At 38.7% G+C, this 13,612-nt stretch overlaps 1 pseudogene; it reads right to left on the bottom strand.

The window, feature by feature from the left end:
* Nucleotides 1-4,091: 4,091 nt before the first annotated feature.
* On the bottom strand, nt 4,092-11,758 carry LOC133306326 (zeatin O-glucosyltransferase-like; annotated as a pseudogene).
* Nucleotides 11,759-13,612: the final 1,854 nt, after the last annotated feature.

Raw genomic sequence — 13,612 nt, 5'->3', positions numbered from 1 at the left:
TAGATAATCTTTCCTACACTCTGTCCAAGATGTTTCTCAATGTACACTTGGTGGCTCTTTTATGTTGAATGGGGACACCAAGGTACTTTCCCAGGTCTGATGTTACCCCCATCCCCAAAGATTCACTAAATTCTTTGGCTTTCTGGAAGCATACATTCTTAGAGAAAAAAATTCTGGTTTTATCCTTGCTCACCTTCTGACCTGAAGCATCAGCAAAGATCCTCAACACCTAATTAATTACATGGGCCTGCTCCAAGCTGGCTTCAGCACACAAGATAATATCATCTGCAAAGAGAAGATTAAAGATCGGGGGAGCCTTTTTCCTTAATAAAATAGGCTTCCAGGCTTTAGTGTCAACAGCCATCTGGATAAGTTGGGAAAATTTTTCCATGCAAAGAACAAACAGAAGAGGGGAAATAGGGTCCCCTTGCCTGATGCCTCTCTCAGGATATATACCCTTAGTAACCACCCCATTCCACAGTAGGCTCATAGAAACAGAAGAAATACAATGATAGATTAATTGACATAGGGAATCAGGTAGGCCAATGTCATTCAAAGTTTCAAGAACAAAACTCCAATCCAGTCTATCATATGCCTTTTCTAAATCAACCTTTATCATCATCCACCCCTTACTACCCTTTTTGGTTCTCATAGAATGAATGATCTCCTGCACTATGATAATATTATCATTACCTTGCCTACCTCTAATAAAACTGCATTGGTTAGGGGACACAATCCTCGGCAACAAATTTTTCAGCCTACCAGTAATGATCTTAGAGATGATTTTATACACCACATTATATAAGCTTATGGGTCGAAACTCCTTCATAGTTTCTGGACTCTCTTTTTTGGGGATTAAACAGATTAGTGTTCCATTTATATGCCTCACTTTCTCAGGATTAAAAAAGATATCCTCAACCAGTTTGCAGACAGATTCCCCAATGGTCTCCCATTGACTCTGGAAGAAAATGGCACTCAAGCCATCCGGACCAGGGGCTTTAAACTTTCCCATCATAAAAACCTGTCCTTTTTATTTCCTCCTTAGAAGGAGCAATGGCCAAATTTCTCTTCTCCGAACTTGTTAAAACAGGGAAATTATTCTGAATAGGAAAATTCCCTTCCCTCTCTCCATCAGCTTTGAACAAATCTTGGTAAAAAGTAGTAGCCATATTAACTAGCAGATCAGTATCAGCTATCCAAATACCCTGCTCATCCTTCAGAGACACAATCCTGTTATGTCTTCTCCTAGCTACGGTTGAGGCTTGAAAAAATTTGGAGTTTTTATCTCCATATTTCAGCCATTGGTTGTGGGATCTCTAAAACCACATCAATTCTTCTTGAATGAGGATAGACTGAAGCTCCCTCCATAGCTCCTTTTGAAGCAATTCAGTATTTTGATCATATCTTCCATATCTATAGGAATCAAGACCATTCAATCGGGAATACAGTCTATTTTTTTGTTTGATTTTCTCCTTGAACACATCATGGTGCCAAACTTTAGCATCAGAATCAAACTGCTTCCTAGCAACCAACCAGCTCCCATTACAATCCCAACTCCTTCTAACCAACTCATTGAAACTCTTGTCTGTTAGCAAAGTTGCCATGAATTTGAAGCTCCTAGTATGCTCCAAAGGAACAGAATGCCCCCCATCACATATGAGGATAGGCCTATGATCAAAGTTGTAGAAGGGAAGGTGAGATACATACCTGTTAGGCCAGGCTATGCTCCAAACTTCATTAGAACAAGCTCTGTCAAGCCTCTCATGGAGTCTTCCACGTTTCCAAGTATAATCAGGGCCTTTGTATCCCATATCACTGATATTGCAACTAATTAAGCATTGGTTAAACTCTTCCATAATTTTCCAACACAACTCCTTACCCTTATCTTCTTAGAAGCATTAAGGATCGCATTGAAATCCCTCAAGACCAACCAGGGAGCAGAATTATCAGAGCTAATAGCCTCCAACTCAAGCCACAGGGATCTCCTCTCCAAACTCCTAGGACTTCCATAAACAAAAGTAATAAACTCAGATTATTTGGACTCCAGATAAGTCACTCTGGTATGAATAAAATGGTGATGATTATTTAGAACCTCCACATCCACCATACTGCCCTCCCAAAGCAACCAAATCCCACCAGAGAATACAACTGGATCCTGTCTATAGGAATTAGAAAAGCCCAGCTTTCTAAGAATCCTGATCAGCAGGACATTTGTCCTTCCTGTGTTCGTACACACCACATTTAAAACAGATTAGGTGGAGGCCTTCATACCCTACCTCAAACACCCTGTTTCCTATCCAAAATTTAGACAGGAAGCTCTTCCTCAAATCAACCTCGACACAGATTCTAGCGAATCTGGCACGTTCAGTAATAACTTCCTCACCAAATTCACTCTTCCTCAGGGAGTTCCTGTCCACTTTTAAAGTGCGACCAAAGATATTACCAATGCGCCACAGGTGGCGAACCATGTAGAGTTCGATTGGAAGGCCTGGGATTCTCACCCAAATCGCCAATTTCTTGACACTATCGTCATAAGGGTCGAAAAAGGGCCTCCATCTTTGGACTACCACACAGTGGTCATTTACAATCCAAGGCCCTTCTTCTAGGACATTACGATAGTCACCATCATCTTGGAACCGCAATAACAGAAACCCATTATCCAGATCAATAGCTTCGTATGAACTCACCAGGTTCCAGATCCTTTGAAGTCTGGCCATCAGGAATTTCACACCGATACGTTTACCCAGCATCTTGATGATCAGAGCCTTACGCCATTTCTCACAATCCTGCTTGTGCTCCTCGACAGAGAATGTATACCTTGGGCATAGGGGATCGTCTTCTACAATCTGACCTAGACCTTCCATTAGGTCTGCTTCCTCCTCCTCTCTTTTTTGTTTCGAGATCCAATTTTCTTCTTCACTATCAGACTGACCGCCATTTTCGTTCAACTTCAGTAGCTTATCCTTATAGGATACTACTCTCGCCCGAGCTCCTCCGCTACCCTCCATCATCTTCTCATCTGGAATCAAGTGGGCATGATTGAGACAACCCGAGACATCCGCAGCTCCCTCATGCATCTCCTCATCCATAGTCAAGTCCTCTGTTACTTCACTTTTCAGTTTCTTCCCAATCGGAGGAGAGTTCTCCTCATCAGCCAAGATTCTACCTCTTCCGTTCTTAGATCCATCGTCATCCTTCCTAGATTGCTGATCACCGTCTTCGATCTCCATAGTTCAATCAGAATTCGTACAGGAAAACCCTAGCAGAAAGAAAAAAATCGCGCGCGTGAGGCTACACGTTCACATTTCCTATTTTAGAAAGGAGAAAACTTAGATGAAAGTGGTTTCTTTTATTTCTACTCAATATTATTTCTCTTTGTAGCCTTGATACAAAATTGTAGAAAACACATCTATTTATATTAGAGGCATCTCCTTAACCAATGATTAGGATTATGCCAACACATTTATCATCCAATACCTACAAGTGTTTTTCTAGATTTTTCTATATAATCCTCTAGTCTAAACATTAATTATAACATGTGCAACTAATCTCTAGATTTTTCATGGATTAATCTAGAGTAGATTATTCTAGAAATTGAATTAAAAAAGGGAAAATTATTTCTCCTGTCACAGGTGATAAAATTATCTCCTACAATCCCAAAACTACGTCATTTTTAGAGTTGAGGGAATTAATGAAGGTTGTTTAGATAATTTTGCTTATTTCTTTATTATATAAATTTTACCAAAACACCTATTATTAATTCTCCTAACCCTCAAAACTATGTAGTTTTAAGGTTGCAAAAAATAAATTTATCTCATATAACAAGAGGAACAATAAACTTTTTAAAAAATTCTAAATATATTTGAACCATATAATACTAAGCCAAATAAATCAAAATAAAATTTTTTATTCAGCATATTCTTCCCGGAAACTTTTGACCAGATGATGTCTTAAAACATAGAAAGACCTGCGTATGATGTGCCAAACCTATTTAGGTACTATGAAATTCTGCCATATCCTATTTGGTACTAGTACCACCTCTTTGGTAAGATCATTCTAAGCATGCCAGAAGAGTATGTGGTTGAACCATACTATCTAGTAATATGAGCTATGAAAGAATCAATTTCCATGGGAGAAACACCACCTTCATCCATGGACTTATGGATGGCTTTTTTATGATCCATTGTCCTCTCTCGTATCTCATCACCTTCCTTTGTTTCCATCAACCTTCTCACAGCATTCTCAATAACTAATGCAGTCACCAACTCATCTCTCTTATCCCAATCCTTCACAACCAAACCAACCTTCAGAACCTGTGTTATCAAAACACTGTTTCTTGGCTGGTCAGAGTGCATAGGCCATGTCGCTATTGGAACCCCCATGGTTATGCTCTCTATGCATGAGTTCCATCCACAGTTACTCATAAACCCTCCTGTTGAAGAATGGCTTAGAATTTCCAATTGGGGTGCCCGGTCTCTCACAATTAACCTCATTCCTTCAACTCTCTCCTCAAACCCATTTGGTGATACCAATTTGTTAGAATTGGTATCTTCACACAGATGCAAGATAGAAGCCATTGATCGAAATAACACATGGGAGTTAGCCGAGCTACCTGGAGGAAGTCAGCCCATTGGGGTAAAGTAGGTATTCAAGAAGAAGATGAATGCTCAAGGGAGATAGAACGATATAAAGCTCGGCTAGTTGCAAAGGGCTACAAGCAAAATACATGAAGTCTAATCGAGCTGGCAAAGAAGAAGATGGTGGGCGGACTGCCTGACATCAACTATGAAGGAAAGTTTTGTGAGAGTTGTGTACTTGGCAAGCATGCTAGGACCACGTTTCAGAAGATGGCGAGATTTCGGGCCAAGCAGCCTCTGGAGTTGATTCATACTGACCTGTGTGGTCCAATCACCCCAGAATCCTTTAGCGGTAAGAAATATTTTATTTCATTCATTGATGATTTCTCACGAAAAACTTGGGTTTATTTCCTGAAGGAGAAGTCCGAGGTGTTTGAAGTGTTCAAAAAGTTCAAGGTAATGATTGAGAAGGCAACAGGAAGATTCATCAAGTCGGTGCATTCTGACCGAGGTGGGGAATATACCTCAACAGAATTTATGACATTTTGTGAGGAACATGGGATAAGGAGGTTTCTAACAGCACTATACTCACCACAACAGAACGACGTGGCTGAAAGGAAGAACCGAACTATTCTTGACATGGTTCGATCAATGTTGAAGAACAAGAAGATGCCGAAAGAGTTTTGGGCGGAAGCTGTGCAGTGTGTTGTGTATGTGCAGAACCGATGTCCATATTCGAGTTTAAATGAGAAAACACCACAGGAAGCTTGGAGCAGTCAAAAGCCATCAGTGGCTCATCTCAGAGTATTTGGTAGTGTGGCCTATGCACACGTACCGGACCAGCTCAGAACTAAGCTCGAGGACAAAAGCAGGAAATATGTTTTTATGGGATATGATGAAAAAACAAAGGGGTATAAGCTGCTTGACCCCGTCAACTAGAAGGTCGTAGTGAGCCGAGATGTAAGGTTCAATGAAGCAAATGAGTGAGACTGGAGCAATTCATTCGAGGTGAATTTTGAAGGCGAAATCTCAACACAAATTATCAACTTGGCAAGTCCTGAAGCTTCTGATGATGAAGACGAGGTACGACAACCCAGGATGCAGAGCATACAGGACATATATGAGTCAACAAGTGAGGTACATTTTGTTTGTCTTCTTGCAGATTTTGAGAACATAAGCTTTAAAGAAGCCATCTGAGATAAGAAATGGCAAGACGCCATGGATGAGGAGATATAAGCCATTAATCGAAATAACATGTGGGAGTTAGCCGAGCTACCTGGAGGAAGTCAGCCCATTGGGGTAAAGTGGGTATTCAAGAAGAAGATGAATGCTAAAGGGGAGATAGAATGATATAAAGCTCGGCTAGTTGCAAAGGGCTACAAGCAAAAGGCAGGAATTGATTATGACGAGGTATTTGCTCCCGCCGCGAGAATGGAGACAATTCGGCTATTGATTTCACAAGTGTAAAGCCCCGTTGTACAGTCGGAACGTTAACATTGATTTATGATATTAAGCGCAGTTACAATAACATTGGTTCAATTAGAAATCCGGATAAATTTTTCTTTTTAAACAAAGCCGAATTCAAAATACCCAATTGTGTGATCATAACCATATTACATAGCGGAATAAAATAAATTAAGCTTAACATCATATTTTTATTTCGTTAGACCACGCGTTGTTAAATGTCTTCATTTATTTTATTATTATATGAATAAAATACTTTCTATATAGTTCTCATCTTACACTATGTTATATATCTCTTTGTTAGCTTCGAGTGGGTTCAAACCGTGCTCAAATCGGAGCTCTGTAGCTCGAGTTATGCCAATTTTACTAAATTAAGTTTTTGCTGATTTTTCGAATTGAGCGTTTTGGCGCCCAACTTAGCGTTTAAACGCCCATAGGCAGAAAATTTTGCCTTCTCCAGGTCTCCAGAGCGTTTTGGCGCTCAACTTTTGCGTTTAAATGCCCACTTGAGCGTTTTAGCGCCCATTTTCACGTTAAAACGCCCAAAAGCAGAGACTTTTCCTCCAATTCACGAACATAGCGCGTTTTAGCGCCTATTTCAGCGCTAAAACGCTCTCCAACTGGGCAAAACATGCCCTCCCCTGTTTTCATGTATCTTCATGAGAGACTTTTTCCCTTTTTCACCGTTCTCTTTACACCTAATTGACATTATACAACTTTAATACATGATCCTTAACTATGTTAAGACACACATTTATCAAATGGCATCCATGCCCTTCCATAATATCTACATTCAACAATCCTTTTACAATCTAAAGGATAAAAACATGATTCATATCACATCCATATTCAAATATACCATTACATCATTGTTCTTCAAAAGGATTACATACCAAAGACTTAGAAATAGCAATGATCAAAGTTCCAAAATATGTACACCATGGCTAAACAACATCCATGATCACTTCTAAGTCCTATATGCATTCATATACAACTAATGCATCAAAATATCCTACACATGAGGTTTTCTACATGTAAGAAATCTCAAAATGTCATATATCATGTACAATCTACTCATGCTTCTTGCCTCGATCATCCTCACCTCTATCAGTACCTGAAATGATGCTTGGAGATCACTCCACCCTAAGGTTCACTTTCGATGAACATATAATCATAACAGCTTAACACATTCTTATCCATTAACATCACATGGTCTTCCAAGAGAGATCCACGACGGGTTGTTTCTCTTAGGCTCTTATCACATGGAGATCCACATAGGGCTGTTTCCAAGGGAAGTCCCTATCCTTAATCTAGGAACCTCCAAGAGAGATCCTCATAGGGCTGTTTCTCTTAGGCTCTTACCACATGGAGATCCACATAGGGCTGTTTCCAAGGGAAGTTCCTACCAATGATCCTCATCATAATTCTATCAATCATTACCTCAATCAATACTTACATTTATTAACCACTCCTCTATTACTCTTAAACAATCAAACATCAATCAATTATCATTAAGCTATCATAATATTTTTTAATGCATGAATCAATGCATGAGCATACAACAACTATCATCATTATATATCACACCTCATAAACCATTCCTCCTCAATGGAGTATGGAGGAACATTCAAGGGGATCAACCCCAAGGTCCAAAGGTTTACCTTGCACTTGAACCTTCCTCAAAACTTTCCTTTCCTCAATTGAACACAACCACAAGGGTTGGTCACTCCACTTGGTCCTCTTGCCTCAATCCTATCAATACAAGGAATACAATCAAACCTACAATCAAACAATGCTAACAATGCAAGAAAATCCTTAGTTCCAAGCATAGATTTCTCCAATATCAAAGCATACTAAAATAACACTGTAAACTTATTTCTATCGTTTATTTAGCATTCCTAACAATATTTGTAAAGGAACTTAGCTTCAATTTAACTCAAACTCATAAAACCCATAAAAACACTATTCATTGTCTTCAACCTCTAGAAAACTCCATGAACACAAAGTTGGAGAAGTGGAAACTTACCACAATAGGTCACACAACCAAGCAATAGAGGTCTCCTAAGCTCCCATGGGTGAAGATGCCACAAAACTCCTCAATTCTTCAAAGGGTCGAAATCTTTGGAGGAACAAATCTCTCTCCACAAAGCTTCCCACCAAAACTAAGCTAGGATTTGGAATGAAGGAAGGATTCTCTACGTTTTTGGCTTTAGAACAGATGAATTTGGTCAAGAAATGGGAAAGCTAGGGTTTGCTCATCAATGGATTTCACTCACTTCTCCCTCTCTCTGTTTCACGCGTGGAAGAGGAAGAAATGAGGGAAAGTGGGGCTGATTCTTCAATTTACATATGTTAAGTTATGTTAACTGGGTATAAGCTCATGTATCTATTCACCTCTTTTCATCACCAAATGGTCTAGAATTTTTTTCTAGTAATATTTTTAACTTTACTTTTATATTTTGGGTACTTTTATCTACTCATATTTTTATCCCTTAATTCTCACTGACTGCACTTTTTACCTCAAAAGTTCCCTTAACTCATTAATTTTAACCTCTTGCTTAATTCCACCCATTTATACATGCTTAATTACTTAATTACAAGTAATTAATTAAATTCTTAAGTTAGGGATATTATAACAAGCAGCTCAACATAGGTGGCAGATATTTCAAATGGATGTCAATTCGAAATTCTTGAATGAAGTACTTGAAGAAGAAGTCTATCTCGAACAGCCACCAGGATACATGAAAGGTGGAGAAGAGAGGAAAGTGTTGAGGTTGAAGAAGGCTCTTTACGGGTTGAAGCAGGCACCTCGGGCGTGGAATACTCGTATTGACACTTATTTCAAAGAAAACCGTTTTGAACAGTGCCCCTATGAACATGCACTTTATATAAAGAAAAATGAAGATGATGTATTGTTTGTGGCTCTTTATGTGGATGACCTCATTTTTATGGGGAACAATGATGGAATGATACAAGAACTCAAAAGAACAATGACAAAGGAGTTTGAGATGACAGATCTCGGTCTGATGAAATATTTTCTTGGTCTGGAAGTTAGACAAGACAACTCGGGTATTTTTGTCTCTTAGGAGGCATATGCAAATGAGATTCTCAAAAGATTTAAGATGGCAGATTGCAACCCGGTTTCAACTCCTATGGAACCCGGTTCAAAATTCTCAAAGTATGATGTTGGACATCGAGTTGACGCAAGAAACTACCGAAATTTGGTGGGATGTCTTCGTTATTTGACATGCACAAGACCGGATCTCTCTCTGAGTGTTGGGATTGTAAGCCGGTTCGTGGAGGAGTCGAGTTATTCACACTAGAAGGCGGCAAAAAGAATCTTGAGGAATATACAAGGTCCCAGTGAAAACTGTCCCTTCACTATTCGAGGTTCGAAAATTATAAGTTGATTAGGTACACTGATAGTGACTGGTGTGGAGATGTAGACGATCGAAAGAGTACATCAGGATATGTATTCTTCATGGGCAGCACGACATTCACTTGGATTTTGAAGAAGCAACCCATTGTGACTTTGTCGACCTGTGAAGCTGAATATGTAGCTGCGTCTTGGTGTGTTTGTCACGCAGTATGGCTCAGGAACTTACTAAGCAAGCTGGAGGAAAAACAAGTCGGCTCAACCGAGATCCGAGTTAATAACAAGTCGGCTATAGAGCTAGCCAAGAACCCGGTGAATCATGAGATAAGCAAGCATATTGACGTCCGATTTCACTTCATCCGGGATCAAGTAAAGGAAGGAAATGTGGAGTTATTACATGTGGCAAGTCAAGACCAAGTCGGAGATATTTTCACAAAACCACGACCGACGTTACTGCTGGAAAACTGCAAAAGAATGATTGGCATGAAAGATGGAAGAAACATTTAAGTTTATGGAGGAGTGTTATTAGATAAACATTAAATGTCCGTTTTCATTTAATGGGTTTAGAAGTTTTGTTTTTAGGAATGAATGATGGTTAAGAGTTAGCCATTTTTTAGCTGTTTTGTTTTTGTTTTTGTTAAGTGGTTGTGGGTTTCTACGGTTTCTGTTTTATGGCTATTAATAGGATTTAAGTTTTTTAGCAAACTACAGCCTATAAGTAGATGTATTCTTTCTAAACAAGACAGACAATGAAGAGCAAAAAAACAAGTTTTATAAGAGAAAGCTTTTATAGATACACTTGCGTGGTTGTCTCTTGCATCTGTGTGAAGATACCAATTCTAACATTTGGAAGCACAAGTCTTCTCACTTCATCTCTATAAAAAGTGTCTCCTTTATCAGCATCTCTTAGCACCAGATGAACTTTTGCTGGCTTTGCTTCAATCCAGTTGCTAACTATTCGATTTGTTCCTCTGAAAATGTTGTTGTTGTCCTAAAAGACACATATATAACTGAATTTGGCTCTTGTTTAAGTAGGAGAAATTGCTATATAACCTAGGTGCCATATTTTACAATGCTAATTATTACATGAAAATTGTAAATCAAAATTAGATTCACATCCAAACTCGCAATCCGGCTCTAATACCAATTGTAGGAGCAATTGCATCATCCGGAAGCGTTAAGACCATTGCGGTTTGGATGTAATAGATCATCATGGTTTTATCATTTACCTTTTTATTGGCGCAGATGTGAGATGATGATGCACCACATGCTTGAGTCCTTTGCATCACAACACGAACTCACGAACTGTTGCGGTAAACCTTCCAAACTATCTCACGAGAAGAAAATGGAAGTGTGTGGCACTATTCAGATCTGTGCTTGCCTCTTTATCTGAAAAACCCTAGAGGCTGATGACTTGAGTGGTACAATTTATATGGGTTCCAAGAAACCTAGCTTATTGGGCTTTAGGTTTCTTGAGCCCTTCTTATACTAATAGCCCATTTGGACTTTAGTAAAAGAGCAAACCCAATAGTTTATAAAGCCACTCCATGCTTAATTGTCTTCCGTTTGTATTTTTCTTTTCAATGGCTAAAGGGTTGAAAGAGCCCAATGCCCAATGCTTCTTGCTACTCATGATGCGTTCTATCAACTCCATGTAAGGGCTTTCAATCGCTCTCGTTGTGTTGTAGATGTTTCCATCACTAAATTTATGGAATTCGAGTTGTTCTTTAATGAAATCCATATCTTCGGTTATTAAGCATCCTTCCAGAGAAGGAACTTCTGGGATATGTGAGCTTTCAATTTGAGGTCTTCCCATTTCATCCCAAAATATAAAGAATGTGGTAAAGGAAAAGATACTGTGAAAAGTGTAATTCTCTGCATTTGTTATATTTGTGGCATCTTGTGCCACTGATGCCATTAGGGAATCATGGATAACTATGATCCTTCTAGCTACATAGGAAAAGGATTGTAGAAGTTTTGCTACAGGCTCATGCAGATGAGAAGAGACTTCAAAGCAAGGAAGCATATGAGATGGAAAATTGGTTTCTTCATTGGGGTTGGGAGGAGGGGAAACAAAGGGAGGAACTTCAAAATCATGGAAATGGATGTTTAAAATGGATTTTGGGTCCCAACCTTGGACACGAACTATGGCCTGGCTGTTATGTGTCATTGTGCCCACATAATGAACAGGTATATTGTGTGATAAGATTAGGCGTGACAAATGCAGAAGCTGATTGAGATGGCCTTGTGCTGGGAAATGTATCACAACCACCACCACTTGGGTTTGATGAAAGCCATTGCTGCTATGGCTTTCACTATTCCTTTGGTAATTAGAAGCCATTGGCGAAGTTTGGTAGGTAGAATCTGTTACTGAAATTTGGCACTGGATTATGTAACTTTTTGTGTGTTGGATATTGCTTTGCTAGGCGGTATGTTGGGTATTTATAGAATCAGATATTAGAATTAAAGTAACAGATCAATACTTTGTCGTTAAAAGCTAGTATTTTAAAGAGTAAATACCCTTTTTGGTCCTCAACAAATTTCACGATACCCGCTTTAGTCCCTAGCAAATAAAAAGGCCCATCGTGGTTCCTAAGAAATTCAAAATGGACCCATTTTAGTCCTTTTAGGAATTAATATGGGTTTTTTTTGAAAATTTGTGAGGAATCACGATTTCAACTAAATGGGTACATTTTGAATTTCTTAGGGACCACGATGGGCCTTTTTATTTGCTAGGGACTAAAACGGGTATGGTAAAATTTGCTGAGGACCAAAAAGGGTATTTAGTCTATTTTAAAAGACCGCCTGGTGCACGAGACTTCATCATTTAGAGTTTTTGAGAATATTTCCATTTCAGGATTATATTGAGAAATTTTCTTTTTACAAACTTTCGAACTACAGTATATCTTACACTCTTGACATAATATAGTTTGTAAACAAAAAGTTTATAAATATAACATTCTCTTTTCATTTGTATTCAATTTATTTATAAAGGTTAAAGATAATCGAGTGCCGCCATCGTTGAATGGTAACAAAAGTTTTTTTTTTTAATAACTCTACATAGTCTCCCAAATTTATATGGTTAGTACTTTAGTGTAAGATATTTTTTAATTTTTTCTTAAAAAAATATATATAAATTAAACAGTGGAAAGCATGGAATGTCATGGGTATGAGTTTGAGAAAGAGTTTATTTTGAAAAAAATTTGGATAAATATTTTCTCCTGTTGCAAAGTTAAATTCTGTAAGGCTGGTTTTATCTGTAGCAGCTGCATATGACCTAGAGGTGGAGTAGCTGGATATGAAGATCGTTTTTTTCATGGTGATTTGGAAAAGGTTATTTTCATGAAGCAACCAGAAGGGTTCATAGTAAGAGGCAATGAAGAGCTAGTCTGCAAGCTGAATAAATCTCTATATTGTCTGAAGCAGTCCCCTAGGATATAGTACATGAAGTTTGACACTTATATGGTGAAGCTTGGCTTTGACCGCTGTGATGCTGATCACTGTGTTTATGTGAAAAGGTTAGAAAGTGACTTTGTTATTCTATCTTTGTATTTTGACGACATGTTACTCGTTGGAAATAGTTTGAAGAAGATCAGCATTGTGAAAGGACTGCTAGCAAAGCAATTTGAAATGAAACATCTAGGCGCTGCAAATGTGATCTTGGGTATGCAGATTAAGAGGGAGCGTGACAAAGGAAGATTATGGTTGAGTCAGCGGAAGTATATAGAGGATGTTCTAAAGAAATTCAAGATGACTGATTGCAAACCTGAGTTGACTCCTATGTCTACTGGTTCTAAGTTACCGGCTGATCGGTGTCCCAAGACTGAAAAAGAAAAAGAGTAGATGGAATCAGTTCCTTATGCTAGTACAGTTGGGAGTCTGATGTATGCCATGATTTATACTCGACCTGATATTGCTCAAGTAGTGGGGGTATTGAGCAAGTATATGTCCAAGCCAGGAAAAGAGAGCATTGGACGGCTATGAAGCGTGTGTTCCATTATCTTTGTGGTACGTCTGACCTTAGGTTATGTTATAAAGGAGTGAAGGGCTCAAGAGGACAGACACTATTAGAGCTGTGATGCTTTGTGGATGTTAATTGGGGAGGTGACTTTGATAGTAAAAGGTCTACAAGTGGATATGTTATTTCCTCATTTGGCAGAGCTATTAGTTGGATGAGTAAGAGGCAGAGAACTGT

The sequence above is a fragment of the Gastrolobium bilobum genome, unplaced genomic scaffold (assembly GCF_033153095.1).
Source record: "Gastrolobium bilobum isolate Gb01-03AN ecotype WA unplaced genomic scaffold, APGP_CSIRO_Gbil_v1 utg26390, whole genome shotgun sequence".
NCBI classification, from domain to species: domain Eukaryota; kingdom Viridiplantae; phylum Streptophyta; class Magnoliopsida; order Fabales; family Fabaceae; genus Gastrolobium; species Gastrolobium bilobum.
Note: the sequence above shows the minus strand (reverse complement) of the source record. Positions and strands in the feature narration are given on the sequence as shown.